We start from the raw sequence: 12,070 nt of genomic DNA on the forward strand, positions 1-12,070 counted from the left end.
TTATCCCTCGAAAAACACGGGATGGCATGTGCCAAATGCGGAGGCCTTAACTGACCGACCAACCCACAGCACACGAGATCTAAGACTCATTATATATCTACGGTCTCTTCTCAATAGGGTAATATCATTATGACAACGACACTGCGTGGTGTTGCTGATCATATTGAACGGCGGCCAGAAAGATTTTACCTTTTGAACAAGGTGTGTTGACTCATGATTCAAATGGAATGGAGAGTAATAAACATGTCAAAAGTTTGAATATATTTGAGTTTTTTGCCTTTAGTCAATAGCTAGTGATAACGGAATCATTTTGTCTCCTAACTAGCCATAAGTTGTCATAACTCTCCTGTGACGATCTGAAGGATCATGTTACAGCGGGTCCTCTCTACAGCGTTCTCGTAGAGGGGGAGAGCGGGAAGTCGGCTGTTTTATGGTGGTCGTAAAACATACGGCCTCTATGCTCTGTAGTGTTTTGAGTTTGGAATGCAAACTGTGGAACACAGAGAGACGCTTGGACATCAAAAGTTTTGAATAATTAAACAATATTTATATTTTTGAGAATGTGGGAGTGGTCTGTGGACACTTAAGGGACAGTCATGACGAGTGTTTCATTTGGTGATCTCATGAAGGACAGGAAACAGTCATTACTGTGTCTTTGGTTGTGTACACTTAATTATGGGGTTTACATCTAAATATTGTGAAACGTATATGATTAAACATGGTACTATTTGTGAAAGGATGTAATGTGATGTTAACCTTTTAATGAGAAAATATGTGTTTTCATATAAAGTTAACCAAGTCAGTGGCCACGGCCAAGTGAGCATAGACATTGCGTCGGCGTCATGGACTGCACTTTTCTCAGTGAGTATAAAACCCACTCCTGCCGAAATTTACTTTAGACTAGAAAACATGGAGCTGACTCTACATGTTGAAATGGACACCAGACAGCGTGTAGTGTTGGCTACATGGCTGGAAACGGTTAAACTCTAAGACTATCGATCACTACAGAATAAGAGCAAATCCTAGATGTAGAATTACTAGTCTGCAGCTGGAAATTTCGTAAATCTAGTATGAGAATACAGACAACCGCAGAAGCAACTATCCTATGGAACAACCATCGGTACGCCTGACATATCCATTACAACAGACACTATCCAGAGCCGCTGAGAAAGCCACAACCACGAAAGACATTGTGACTTCTGGGGAAGTTAACCAGAGACTCTCTGATGAACTGACTCTCCAGCAGAAGGACCGGCGATTCCAAAAGAAAAGACAACAACAACATAAGGGCGTAAATAAATACATTGCAATTATTTTTGAATGAGCGGCCGTTCATGTGCAAAGGATTAGCATTTCAATTAATATAATTATCAACTGTGTGTAGTGAATCCATTTTGTCTTTCCCGCTCTTTATCCGTCCCCACTCCTTTCCATTGTCTACCAAGCAGTCATAGTGGTTTAGCCCACTAGGGACTTATCAATGCACTGTGTTAGTAACCAATAACTGTATTGTTTGTTTATGTATTTCTGTGATTTTAGTTAGTTAGTAAATAAATAATTCAGCCAGTTTGTATATAGCTGGTTCATTAGGGAGACTAGGATTATTGCAGATATCCAAGGGTTTGCAACATTCAGATGGGAATGACTAATCGATAAGATGTGAAAATATCTGAACAGTCAATTCGGGAATTAGAGACTATAAACATTTTCCCGTGGTGCCCCAACTTCCGAGTTAAAGTTTACATGATTAGTTTAATCACATAATAAGTACAGAGAATTGATTTGGCCTGAATGCCACGCATTATGTCCGGAGGAAACCTGGCACCATCCCTACGGCGAAGCATGGTGGTGAATGTTTTTCTATGCAGGCTCTGGGACTAGTCAGGATCGAGGGAAAGATGAACGGAGCAAAGTACAGAGAGATCTTTGATGAAAACCTGCTGCAGAGAGCTCAGGAGGTCAAACTGGGGTGAGAGTTCTTCTTCCAACAGGACAACGACCCTAAGCACACAGCCAAGATAATGCAGGAGTGGCTTGAGGAGTGGCACAATTCTCTGAATGTCCTTGAGTGGCACAGCCAGAGCCTGGTCTTGAACCCGATCTAACATCTCTGGAGAGACCTGAAAATTGCTGTGCTGCAACAATCCCCATCCAACTGTTTAGAGGATCTGCAGAGAAGAAAGGGAGAAACTCCCCAAATACAGGTGTGCCAAGCTTGTAGCTTCATACCCAAGAATACTCGAGGCTGTAATCACTGCCAAATGAGCTTCAACAAAGTATTTATTTATTTATTTTTAACCTTCATTTAACTAGGCAAGTCAGTTAAGAACAAATTCTTATTTACAAGACCTATCAGGGAACAGTGGGTTAACTGCCTTGTTCAGGGGCGGAAAGACATTTTTTTATCTTGTCAGCTCAGGGATTCGATTCAAACCTTTCTGTTACTGTCCCAGCGCTCTAACCACTAGGCTACCTGCTGCCCCCCCAAAAAGTACTGAGTAAAAGGTCTGAATAGTTATGTAAATGTGATATTTTTGCTTATTGGGTATTGTGTGTAGATTTGAGGAAAAAAATACCATTTCAATAATTTTAGACTTAGGCCGTAACAAAATGTGGAAAAAGTCAAGGGGTCTAAATACTTTCCGACTGCGCTTATCACACAGGGTGGATACTCCTTGGACAGAGTGGATGCTTCTTGATTATTGCCTTCTGTTGGTTACAATGGACTTTGTCCATGGTCTTTATAACTATCTAGTATACTGTGAAATGGACTGGTCATTCACTTGCAATGACTGACTGCTTACAAGACCAGCAAAACATTACAACGGAAACATTAAAAAAAAATGTTTTATGGATTGGCAAATAATTTCAAACGTCTTGTTTATTACACATGTTAAATTCCCTGAAATATCACTTGTACTTGACTATGTACTATTGGGAGAGTGTTTGTAACCGTTATGTCCAGCAGAGGGCAGAGTAAATAACTTTATTGCCTTGTGAGCTCAGCAGAGCTTTGCAGTCAGCTTTTCTCTCCCTTCCTCACTGTCAACCTTCCTGCAACTACAACACAACATGCATTGTCAGAATCTGGTTGAATTCTGTAACAACACAGAATAAAATTATTAATAAAAGTCCCATGATGGTAGTTGACTGCCCATTACTGTGTATCACTTATTAACCATCATTTATTCACATTATTTCAGGCCTACTTTAATCAAATATTTCAGTTGATGTGTATATTACTTTTGTTTTACTTTGATTTTATTACCTCATCTCAGAGCTGCTGTCTGACCAAATCACTATTTTCGTAGTTCTTCAAAGTAAATAAGGCATACTTTTATGACTGCTGAATACCAACTATCAATCACTTAGGTCATGTATTTTCAGGTACAGATACCTCGAAGCAATAACTTTCTATCCCTCTAGATCAGTGGTTCCCAAACGTTTTATAGTCCTGTACTCCTTCGAACATTCAACCTCCAGCTGCGTACCCCCTCTAGCACCAGGGTCAGCGCACACTCAAATGTTCTTTGCCATCATTGTAAGCCTGCCCCACACACTATGAGATACATTTATTACACATAAGAATGAGTGTGAGTTTTTGTCACAACCTGGCTCATGGGAAGTGACAAAGAGCTCTTTGTCACAAAGAGGACCAGGGCACAAATAATTATCACTAATTTTTCTCTTTATTAAGCCATTTTACATATACATTTGTTAATAGAAAATTGTGAATAACTCACCACAGGTTAATGAGAAGGGTGTGTTTGAAAGGATGCACATAACTCTGCAATGTTGGGTTGTATTGGAAAGAGTCTTAAATCATTTTCCACACACAGTCTGTGCCAGTATTTAGTTTTCATGCTAGTGGGACCGAGAATCCACTCTCACATAGGTACGTGCTTGTGAAGGACTTCAATGTCTTTTTAACAGCGCAATTGTCCAAGGCAGGATACTCTGAGCGTAGCCCAATCCAGAAATCTGGCAGTGGCTTCTAATTTGTATTTAATTTTCACAGTACCGCTTGTTGCAATTTTGATGGGTCTCTTTTGTTCAGATATCAGTAAGTGGACTGGAGGCAGGGCATGAAAGGGATAATGACTCCGGTTGTTTCGGGAAAGCACCTGCGTAATTGCGCACCCAACTCACTCAGGTGCTTTGCTATATCACATTTGACATTGTCCGTCAGCTTGCGTTCATTGGCACACAAAAAAAATCATACAATGATGGAAAGGCCTGTATTGTCCTTGTTAATGCAGACCGTGAAGAGCTCCAACTTCTTTATCGTAGCCTCAATTTTGTCCCGCACATTAAATATAGTTGCGGAGAGTCCCTGTAATCCTAGATTCAGATCATTCAGGCAAGGATTAAACATCACTCAGATAGGCCAGTCACGTGAGAAACTTGTCATCATACAAGCGGTCAGACAAGTGAAAATTATGGTCAGCAAAAACTTTAAGCTCGTCTCTCAATTAACAAATGTGTCAATACTTTTCCGCTTGATTACCAGCACATTTCTGTATGTTGTAAAAACATTACATGGTCACTACCCATGTCATTGCATAGTGTAGAAAATACACAAGAGTTCAGGGCCCTTGCTCTAACAATGTTTTAACAATTTTCACTGTAGTGTCAAACGTATTTCAAGGTGTCAGGAATTCCTTTAGCAGAGAGATCCTCTCGGTGGATGCTGCAGTATACCCGAGTGACATCGGGAGCAACTTCTTGCACTTGCGTTACCACTCCACTAAATCTCACTGTCATGGCTTTTGCGCCATCAGTACAGATACCAACACATCTCCACCAAAGTCCATTTGACATCACAAAGCTGTCCAGTATTCTTTTTAAATATCCTCTCCTGTTGTCCTGGTTTCCAATGGTTTGCAGACGAGGATATCTTCCTTAATTGACCCCCCCATAAATGTAACGGACATATACCAGGAGCTGTGCCAGGCCTGCGAAGTCTAACTCATCCAGCTGTAATGCATAGAATTCACTGGCTTGTATGCAAAGCAGTAATTGTTTCAAAACATCTCCTGCCATGTCACTGTGTCGTGAAACAGTGTTGTTTTGATAAAGGTATTGTCTGTATAGTTTTTTGGGCCTTTTCCCCCTACGTTGTCCCAGCCATATCCACAGCAGCAGGAAGAAATAAGCATGGGGCTTGCCTGTCCTAGGCACTCGGTAGCTCACCATATAAGACGCTTCTAGCACCTTCTTATTAATGGTATCTGTTGCTTTTATGTCTTACTACTCGAAAGTCGTCTTAATTCCTGCTCAAACTCACGTGGCTTATTTATCAAATTGTCATGTTTGGTTTCTAAACGTCTGCGCAAGAGTGAAGGTTTCATCAAGTTGTAAGAGAGTACTTTTGCACATATTTTTTATTTTTTATTTAACCAGGTAGGCCAATTGAGAACAAGTTCTCATTTACAACTGCGACCTGGCCAAGATAAAGCAAAGCAGTGCGACACAAACAACACAGAGTTTCACATGGAATAAGCAAATGTACAGTCAATAACACAATAGAAAAAAATCTATATACAGTGTGTGCAAATTAGTTAAGATTAGGGAGGTACGGCAATAAATAGGCCATAGTGGCAAAGTAATTACAATTTAAATGCTTAACACTGGAGCAATAGATGTGCAGAAGTTGAATGTGCAAGTAGAGATACTGGGGTGCAAAGGAGCAAAAAAACAAACAATATGGGGATGAAGTAGTTGGGTGATCTATTTACAGATGGGCTATGTACAGATGCAATGATCTGTGAGCTACTCTGACAGCTGATGCTTAAAGTTAGTGATGGAGATATGAGTCTCCAGCTTCATTGATTTTTGCAGTTCGTTCCAGTCATTGGCAGCAGAGAACTGGAAGAAAAGGCGGCCACAGGAGGAATTGGCTTTGGGGGTGACCAGTGAAATATACCTGGTGGAGCGCGTGCTACGGTGGGTGCTGATATGGTGACCAGTGAGCTGAGATAAGATGGAGCTTTTACCTAGCAAAGGTATTGCGCGTCACCCAGTTTGGGAATACCTGCTCTAGATAATGACAATGATCCAGCATAAACTGACTAGAAGCCATGAGAACATACCATGGCAATGCACCATAACACATGTCCCATTGGAGTCTGGGTAAAAAAAAATCAAACTTTACCTCAACCCCGGGGAATATTGTATACACCATATACTTTTTAAACAAAGTAGCCTATGAATACTATCCATGTCGGGGTCTAGATAAATAGGGCTACTATATTGTGATGGATCTTTTAAAGGCTGGTTTCTGTCTGACATGCCTGGTTATCATAAGTCTGCTTACCTAGTCTGCATGTCTACAGGCTATAGCAGATGAGCCCTTTCTTCCAGGCTGATTCTGTATAACATTGTGAAAGATGTTAAAGACCGGTTCAAACCAGTCAAACAAACTGCCTGTATGTTTAAAAGACTGGTTCTTTCTTACAGATACATTTAGGTCAGGAATCAGGGGCCTGATCAGCTGAGCATTGAGACATGACGTCACCACAAGCTTGTGATAGAAAACTGACAAGCCTGGAGGGACTTTTTAAATGGGGCCGGACTGATTTTGACAGTATTATGAAGGAATAGGAACAGAAGTTCATAATGTTCAAGTGTGACTGTAAGTACATTTAATGTGTTCACATCATAAATTAATGTGTGTACAGTATGTTTCTACTGCTTCAACTCTCTTCATGACTTCCTGATTTCTATTAACATGGGCTTTGAAGATAACCTTAATGTTTTACTCCATCTGTCTGCTCCCTTAGTAGGGTAAGCTACAAACCAGACTAAAACTGAAATGATATCTGCTGCCTCACAGATGTTCATGAAATATTCCAAATCCACAGTGGAGTCCTGTAAGCATGCTCTAATTAGCCGGCCTAGATCATTTCAAGTTAAATCTAAGTTAGGCTAGGAAAAGCAGGTGAAACTAGTGACTTCATTAGGACATCTTCCGTGACATGCTGGGCAGGTTGCATAGGTTGTTTTCACTAAAAGTCACAATAGAGTGAATGTTCATTGCCATTTATATGGCTGTTGATGAGGTCCTGAAAAGGCCATTTCCCAGCGGGAAAATAAGTTATTTTCTGGTATTAAACTGGGTTTCCTGGTGAAGAAGTAAAAGTATACGTCATGTAGTCAGAAGGGCAGGACTTTCAGTCTGGTGTCTGAAGCTTCTCTCATTGCCAAAGGTGTTTCCATTCCATCCTTTCAACAGCAATGCCTCCTACAGAGGGCAATCTCTTTCAAAGGGCATCCCCGGTGGCACATGTTGATTCCGGAAGCCTTCCACACTAAGCTTTGTCACCTCTGACCTCCACTTCAGTTGATCCTCCACAAGTGGCAGTAAAGTCCAACAGTGCTTGAGACCTAGAGGTCCCACGAAAGTAAACTAATAAAGGCTTTATAGAGCATTCATGAAGTCTTTATAAGCACTACATAGCTATTGTTTGAAGACATTAAAATACTCATGGATCAGTCAAGCAATGCTTACCCTAGTTGCCGTTCCCTCAGTTGCAGTACAGTAGTTGACTCTTTGTTTTCAATGTGAACTGTTTTGTAATGGAAAACCAAAATGTGTGTTTCTTATTGGAAAAGTCCATGTAATCCCTCCTCGGTTTGATGCCTAATAAACACAACACTGTCTTTCCTGGAGGCCCCTAGCACTTCTTCACACCCACTTTAGTAGAGTAGTAGTCTGCGGTCAGTAGAAGTATTTTGTTAAGGTACAAATGGGGGGGCCATCATTACATGGTCTCCTAAGCTAAATACACCCACATTAACACTAACATACAGTATATAATGCAACTAAGGTCTTCACCAACCGTTCCAGTGATATCCTAATACTGTTTAGTAGCTGCCAATGTTTGTTGGAGTTTACATTTACATTTACATTTAAGTCATTTAGCAGACGCTCTTATCCAGAGCGACTTACAAATTGGTGCATTCACCTTATGACATCCAGTGGAACAGCCACTTTACAATAGTGCATCTAAATCTTTTAAGGGGGGGGGGGGGTGAGAAGGATTACTTTATCCTATCCTAGGTATTCCTTAAAGAGGTGAGTTCATCTTTAGAAGATGTTCCTTTGTAATGTGATAGGTGGTCACTGTTTATTTGCTTTGTGTTGCTGTGTAACACCATCTCCTCCCAGGAACCTCCATTGGTAGGCACGAGGAGTTGCTTCGTGGGCTGATGGAGAGGGTCCAAACGTTGGCTGAGCACCATGACCGGGCGTTGGACATGCTACAAGAGCAATTCCACGGGATGACTAGGGGGCAGCCTGCCACAGTGGTAACCCCACCACCCCTCAGTAACTCGGCAGTTAGCAGTGCCGCCTCACCGGCCACTCCACCTTCCCGGGAGCCCTGGTTACCTCCCCCGGAACGCTTTAATGGAGTCGAGCACCTGTCAGGGTTTTTTTTTAGCTCAATGTGCCCTTATTTTTGAGCTTCAGCCCTCCTCCTTCCTCTCGGATCGCTGCAGAATAGCCTACCTCATCACACTGATGTCTGGGCTCTCACCTGGGCCACCGCCGTATGGGAACTGCAGCTCACTATATGAGTAAGCCTGGAGACGTTCGTGGGGGCGATTGCGGGAACGACGGATGGAGAGGGAATTCAACGTCACTCACATGTCCAGGGATTCCACCTCGCCTCCGAGCCATCCCGGAAGTCCCCGACAGTCCCGTGGCAGAGAGCACCCAAGGTTTCCCGACCTTCTTCAAGAGTCACATTCAACTAGGCAGAGCTGGGCTGTCGCCAGTGGAACTGCAACACAGGATCAGCACAAGGAGCTGTCTATATTGCGAGACTTTTGGTCATTTTGTGTTCTTATGCCCAGTGAAGGACCAGGCCCACCAGGGAGCGAGTACTCTGGTGGGCCCTATTCAGAACGTTTCTGCTTCCCTTAATCACACCACTTTTCATGTCATTCTGCTATGGGGGAACCAGTCCAAATCTCTCCAGGTCCTCATTGACTCTGGAGCCAATGAAAGATTTTTGGACGCCACACGCCACACTGGCTTACGAGCTGAACGTCCCCACTCAGCCTCTCTCCATTCCCATGGATGTTAGAGCGCTGGTCGGGTGCTCTATAGGTCGGATCACCCATACCATCACTCCCATCAACCTATGTGTGTCAGGGAATCACAGCGAGACCATTCAGATCCTGCTCATCAAGTCCCCCCAGGTTCCCATAGTGTTGGGATTCTCCTGGCTCCAGTGACACAATCCACTCATCAACTGGTCTACCGGGGCTATCATGGGCTGGAGTCTGTTCTGCCACGCCCATTGTCTGAAATCGGCGCAACCTGCCCCGGGACGTCTTCCTGGGCCCTCAGAGGTGGCTCTGGACCTCTCCGCCATTCCCGCGGAGTTACAGGACCTCCGGGAGGTGATCAGCAAGGCCCGGGCCATTTCCCTTCCACCGCACCGCCCCTATGACTGTGAGATTTATCTTCTCCCTAGTACCATGCCGCCCTGGGGACGTCTGTACTCGCTGTCGTGCCAGAGACTAAAGCTATGGAGAAATACATGACATCCTCGTCTTCCCCCGTTCCCCCAAGAACATGTGCTCTTTGTCTGGCAGGTTCTCCAGTGCCGTCTGGAGAACCTGTTGTTCGTTAATGCAGAAAAATTTGAGTTCCATCGCTCCACCATTCTCTTTCTGGACTACATTATCTCTGTCGGGAGTGTCCAGATAGATCCCGAGAAGGTGAAAGCGGTGTTGGATTGGCCTGGCCGGGGTCCAAGAACATAAAGACGGATGCCCTATCTCGCCGCTATAACCACACGGTTACCACCCCGGAGCTCGAGACCATCCTTTCCACCTCGTGCCTGGCGATGGCACTCAGCTGGGGTATCGGAAACAGCCGAACCCTGGGGGAGAGGGGCAGATAACCGGATGTTCGTGCCTGAAGCTGTCTGCTCCACGGTCCTGGAGTGGGCCCATTCCTCCAGGCCTGCCTGCCACCCGGGCTCCCGGCAGACCCTGGCCTTAGTGCGACAATGCTTTTGTTGGCCTACCATGGTTCCGGATGTCGTCACCTTTGTCGCCGCCTGCATGGTCTGTGCACGTAACAAGATCCCTCGAAAAGCTCCGGCTGGCTTCCTCCAACCTCTGCCTGTCCTTCATCGCCCCTGGTCTCACATCTCCTTGAACTTTGTCACTGGTCTTCCCCCGTCTGATGGCAACACCGCCATCCTGACCGTGATGGAATGCTTTTCCAAGGCCGCCCACTTCATTCCTCTCATCAAGTTACCCTCTGCCAAGGAAGGTAACTTGATGAGCAGCTCATGCTGCAGCACGTCTTCCGGATCCATGGACTGCCCGTGGATATGGTCTCCGGCCGTGGTATGGTCCCCGTTCTGGAAGGTGTTCTGCACCCTCATTGGGTTGTCGGCCAGCCTTTCCAGGTTCCCCCCCAGTCTAACGGACAGTCGGAGCGAGCCAACCAGGACCTTGAGACCACTCTGCGCTGCCTGGTCTCTGCCAACCCCACCACCTGCAGACAGCAGCTGGAGTGGGTAAAATACGCCCATAACACCCTTCTCTGCTCTGCCATGGGCCTATCACCGTTTGAGTGTTCCCTGGGATATCAGCCCCCATTCTTCCCTGAGCAGGAAGCGGTCAGCATACCTTCTGCCCAGATGTTTGTCTGCCGCTGTCATCGTGCCTGGAGGAGAGCCCGGTCGGCCCTCCTCAAGACCACCTCCAGGTATCGATGACAAGCGGATCGCCATCGGACCCTGGCTCCCAGATATCATCTCGGGCAAACCGGGATCTGCCCCTCCTGGTGGAATCCCACAAACTCTCCTCCCGGTTTATCGGCTCGTTCCCCATCTCCAAGATCATTTCCCCCTCTGCTGTTCGTCTTCTGTTGCCCCGTACCTTTCGTGTACACCCCACCTTTCATGTGTCCAGCGTCAAACCCATGTCTCATAGCCCTTTGTCTCAAGTTTCCAGGCCCACCCTTCTCCCTCATCTCATCGACGGCCAATCGGCGTATACGGTGATGCGCCTCCTGAAGGTTCTGTCTCGGGGCAGTACCTGTACCTGGTTGACTGGGAGGGTTATGGCCCGGAGGAGAGGTGTTGGGTTCCGGCCAGGGACATCCTGGACCCAGGCCTCATCACAGATTTCCAACGCCGACACCCCGGTCAACCAGGTATGCGCCAAGGTAGGACGCCAAGCCCCCCCTTCCAGGTTTCGCCCATCTTCCCCATTATCCCCTGTGTATCACCAGCGTTTTGTTTCTCAGCTCCTGCTTTTTCCCAGTCTCTCTTCTCTCGGCCCTCCTGGTTTTACCCTTGCCTGTCCTGACTCCAAACCCGACTGCCTGACCACTCTGCCTGCCCCTGAGTCTGCCTACCAACCGGTACCTTTGCCCCCCACTGGATTTTTGACCTCTGCTTACCCTGAGTCCGTTCGGTATCGTTGCCTCACCTCTGGTTACTGACCCCTTTCTGCCTTGACCAGTCTGTTGATTGCCCCTATCGTATCATTAAACTATTGTTTATTCAACGTTGTCTGCATCTGGGTCTTACCTTCATACCTGATAGCCTGCCCATACCATGACACCACCGCCACCATGGGGCACTCTGTTCACGATATTGACATCAGCAAACCACCATACACCTGGACTGAGGTTGTGAGGCCGGTTAGACGTACTGCCAAATTCTCTAAATCAACGTTGGAGCTGGTTTATGGTAGAGGTCAGGTCAGGTCAGATGAAGTGAGAAGGAGCAGTCCTATTACACACACACATATACTTCCATGCCCACAAAGGTCCTACCATGAGGCAGGGCCATGACTACACCAGTGAAAGTAACCAATTAAATTCCTGACTAGCAACAGAGATGTATTGGCTGTTTAGATGTGCAAGGAGATGACTCCACCTAGAAGGTGGGTGTAATTATATGTGCTTGTGTAATCATGTCTTTGACTGCAGCTGTTTGACGCAGTGGGCGAATAAACTTGGTTTGAACTTTTACAGGTTGTCTGTGAGTTTTTACTGTTTGTTCAGAACCTGACACTCAACTTGAGACATTTG

At 45.4% G+C, this 12,070-nt stretch overlaps 1 protein-coding gene across 7 annotated transcripts in view; it reads left to right on the forward strand.

The window, feature by feature from the left end:
* Window positions 1-12,070, forward strand: part of LOC124012521 (rho guanine nucleotide exchange factor 2-like) — a 91,504-nt gene that overhangs the window by 28,709 nt on the left and 50,725 nt on the right. The gene's annotated exons all lie outside the window — the stretch shown is intronic.

Source organism: Oncorhynchus gorbuscha, linkage group LG24 (assembly GCF_021184085.1).
Source record: "Oncorhynchus gorbuscha isolate QuinsamMale2020 ecotype Even-year linkage group LG24, OgorEven_v1.0, whole genome shotgun sequence".
Lineage (NCBI taxonomy): Eukaryota > Metazoa > Chordata > Actinopteri > Salmoniformes > Salmonidae > Oncorhynchus > Oncorhynchus gorbuscha.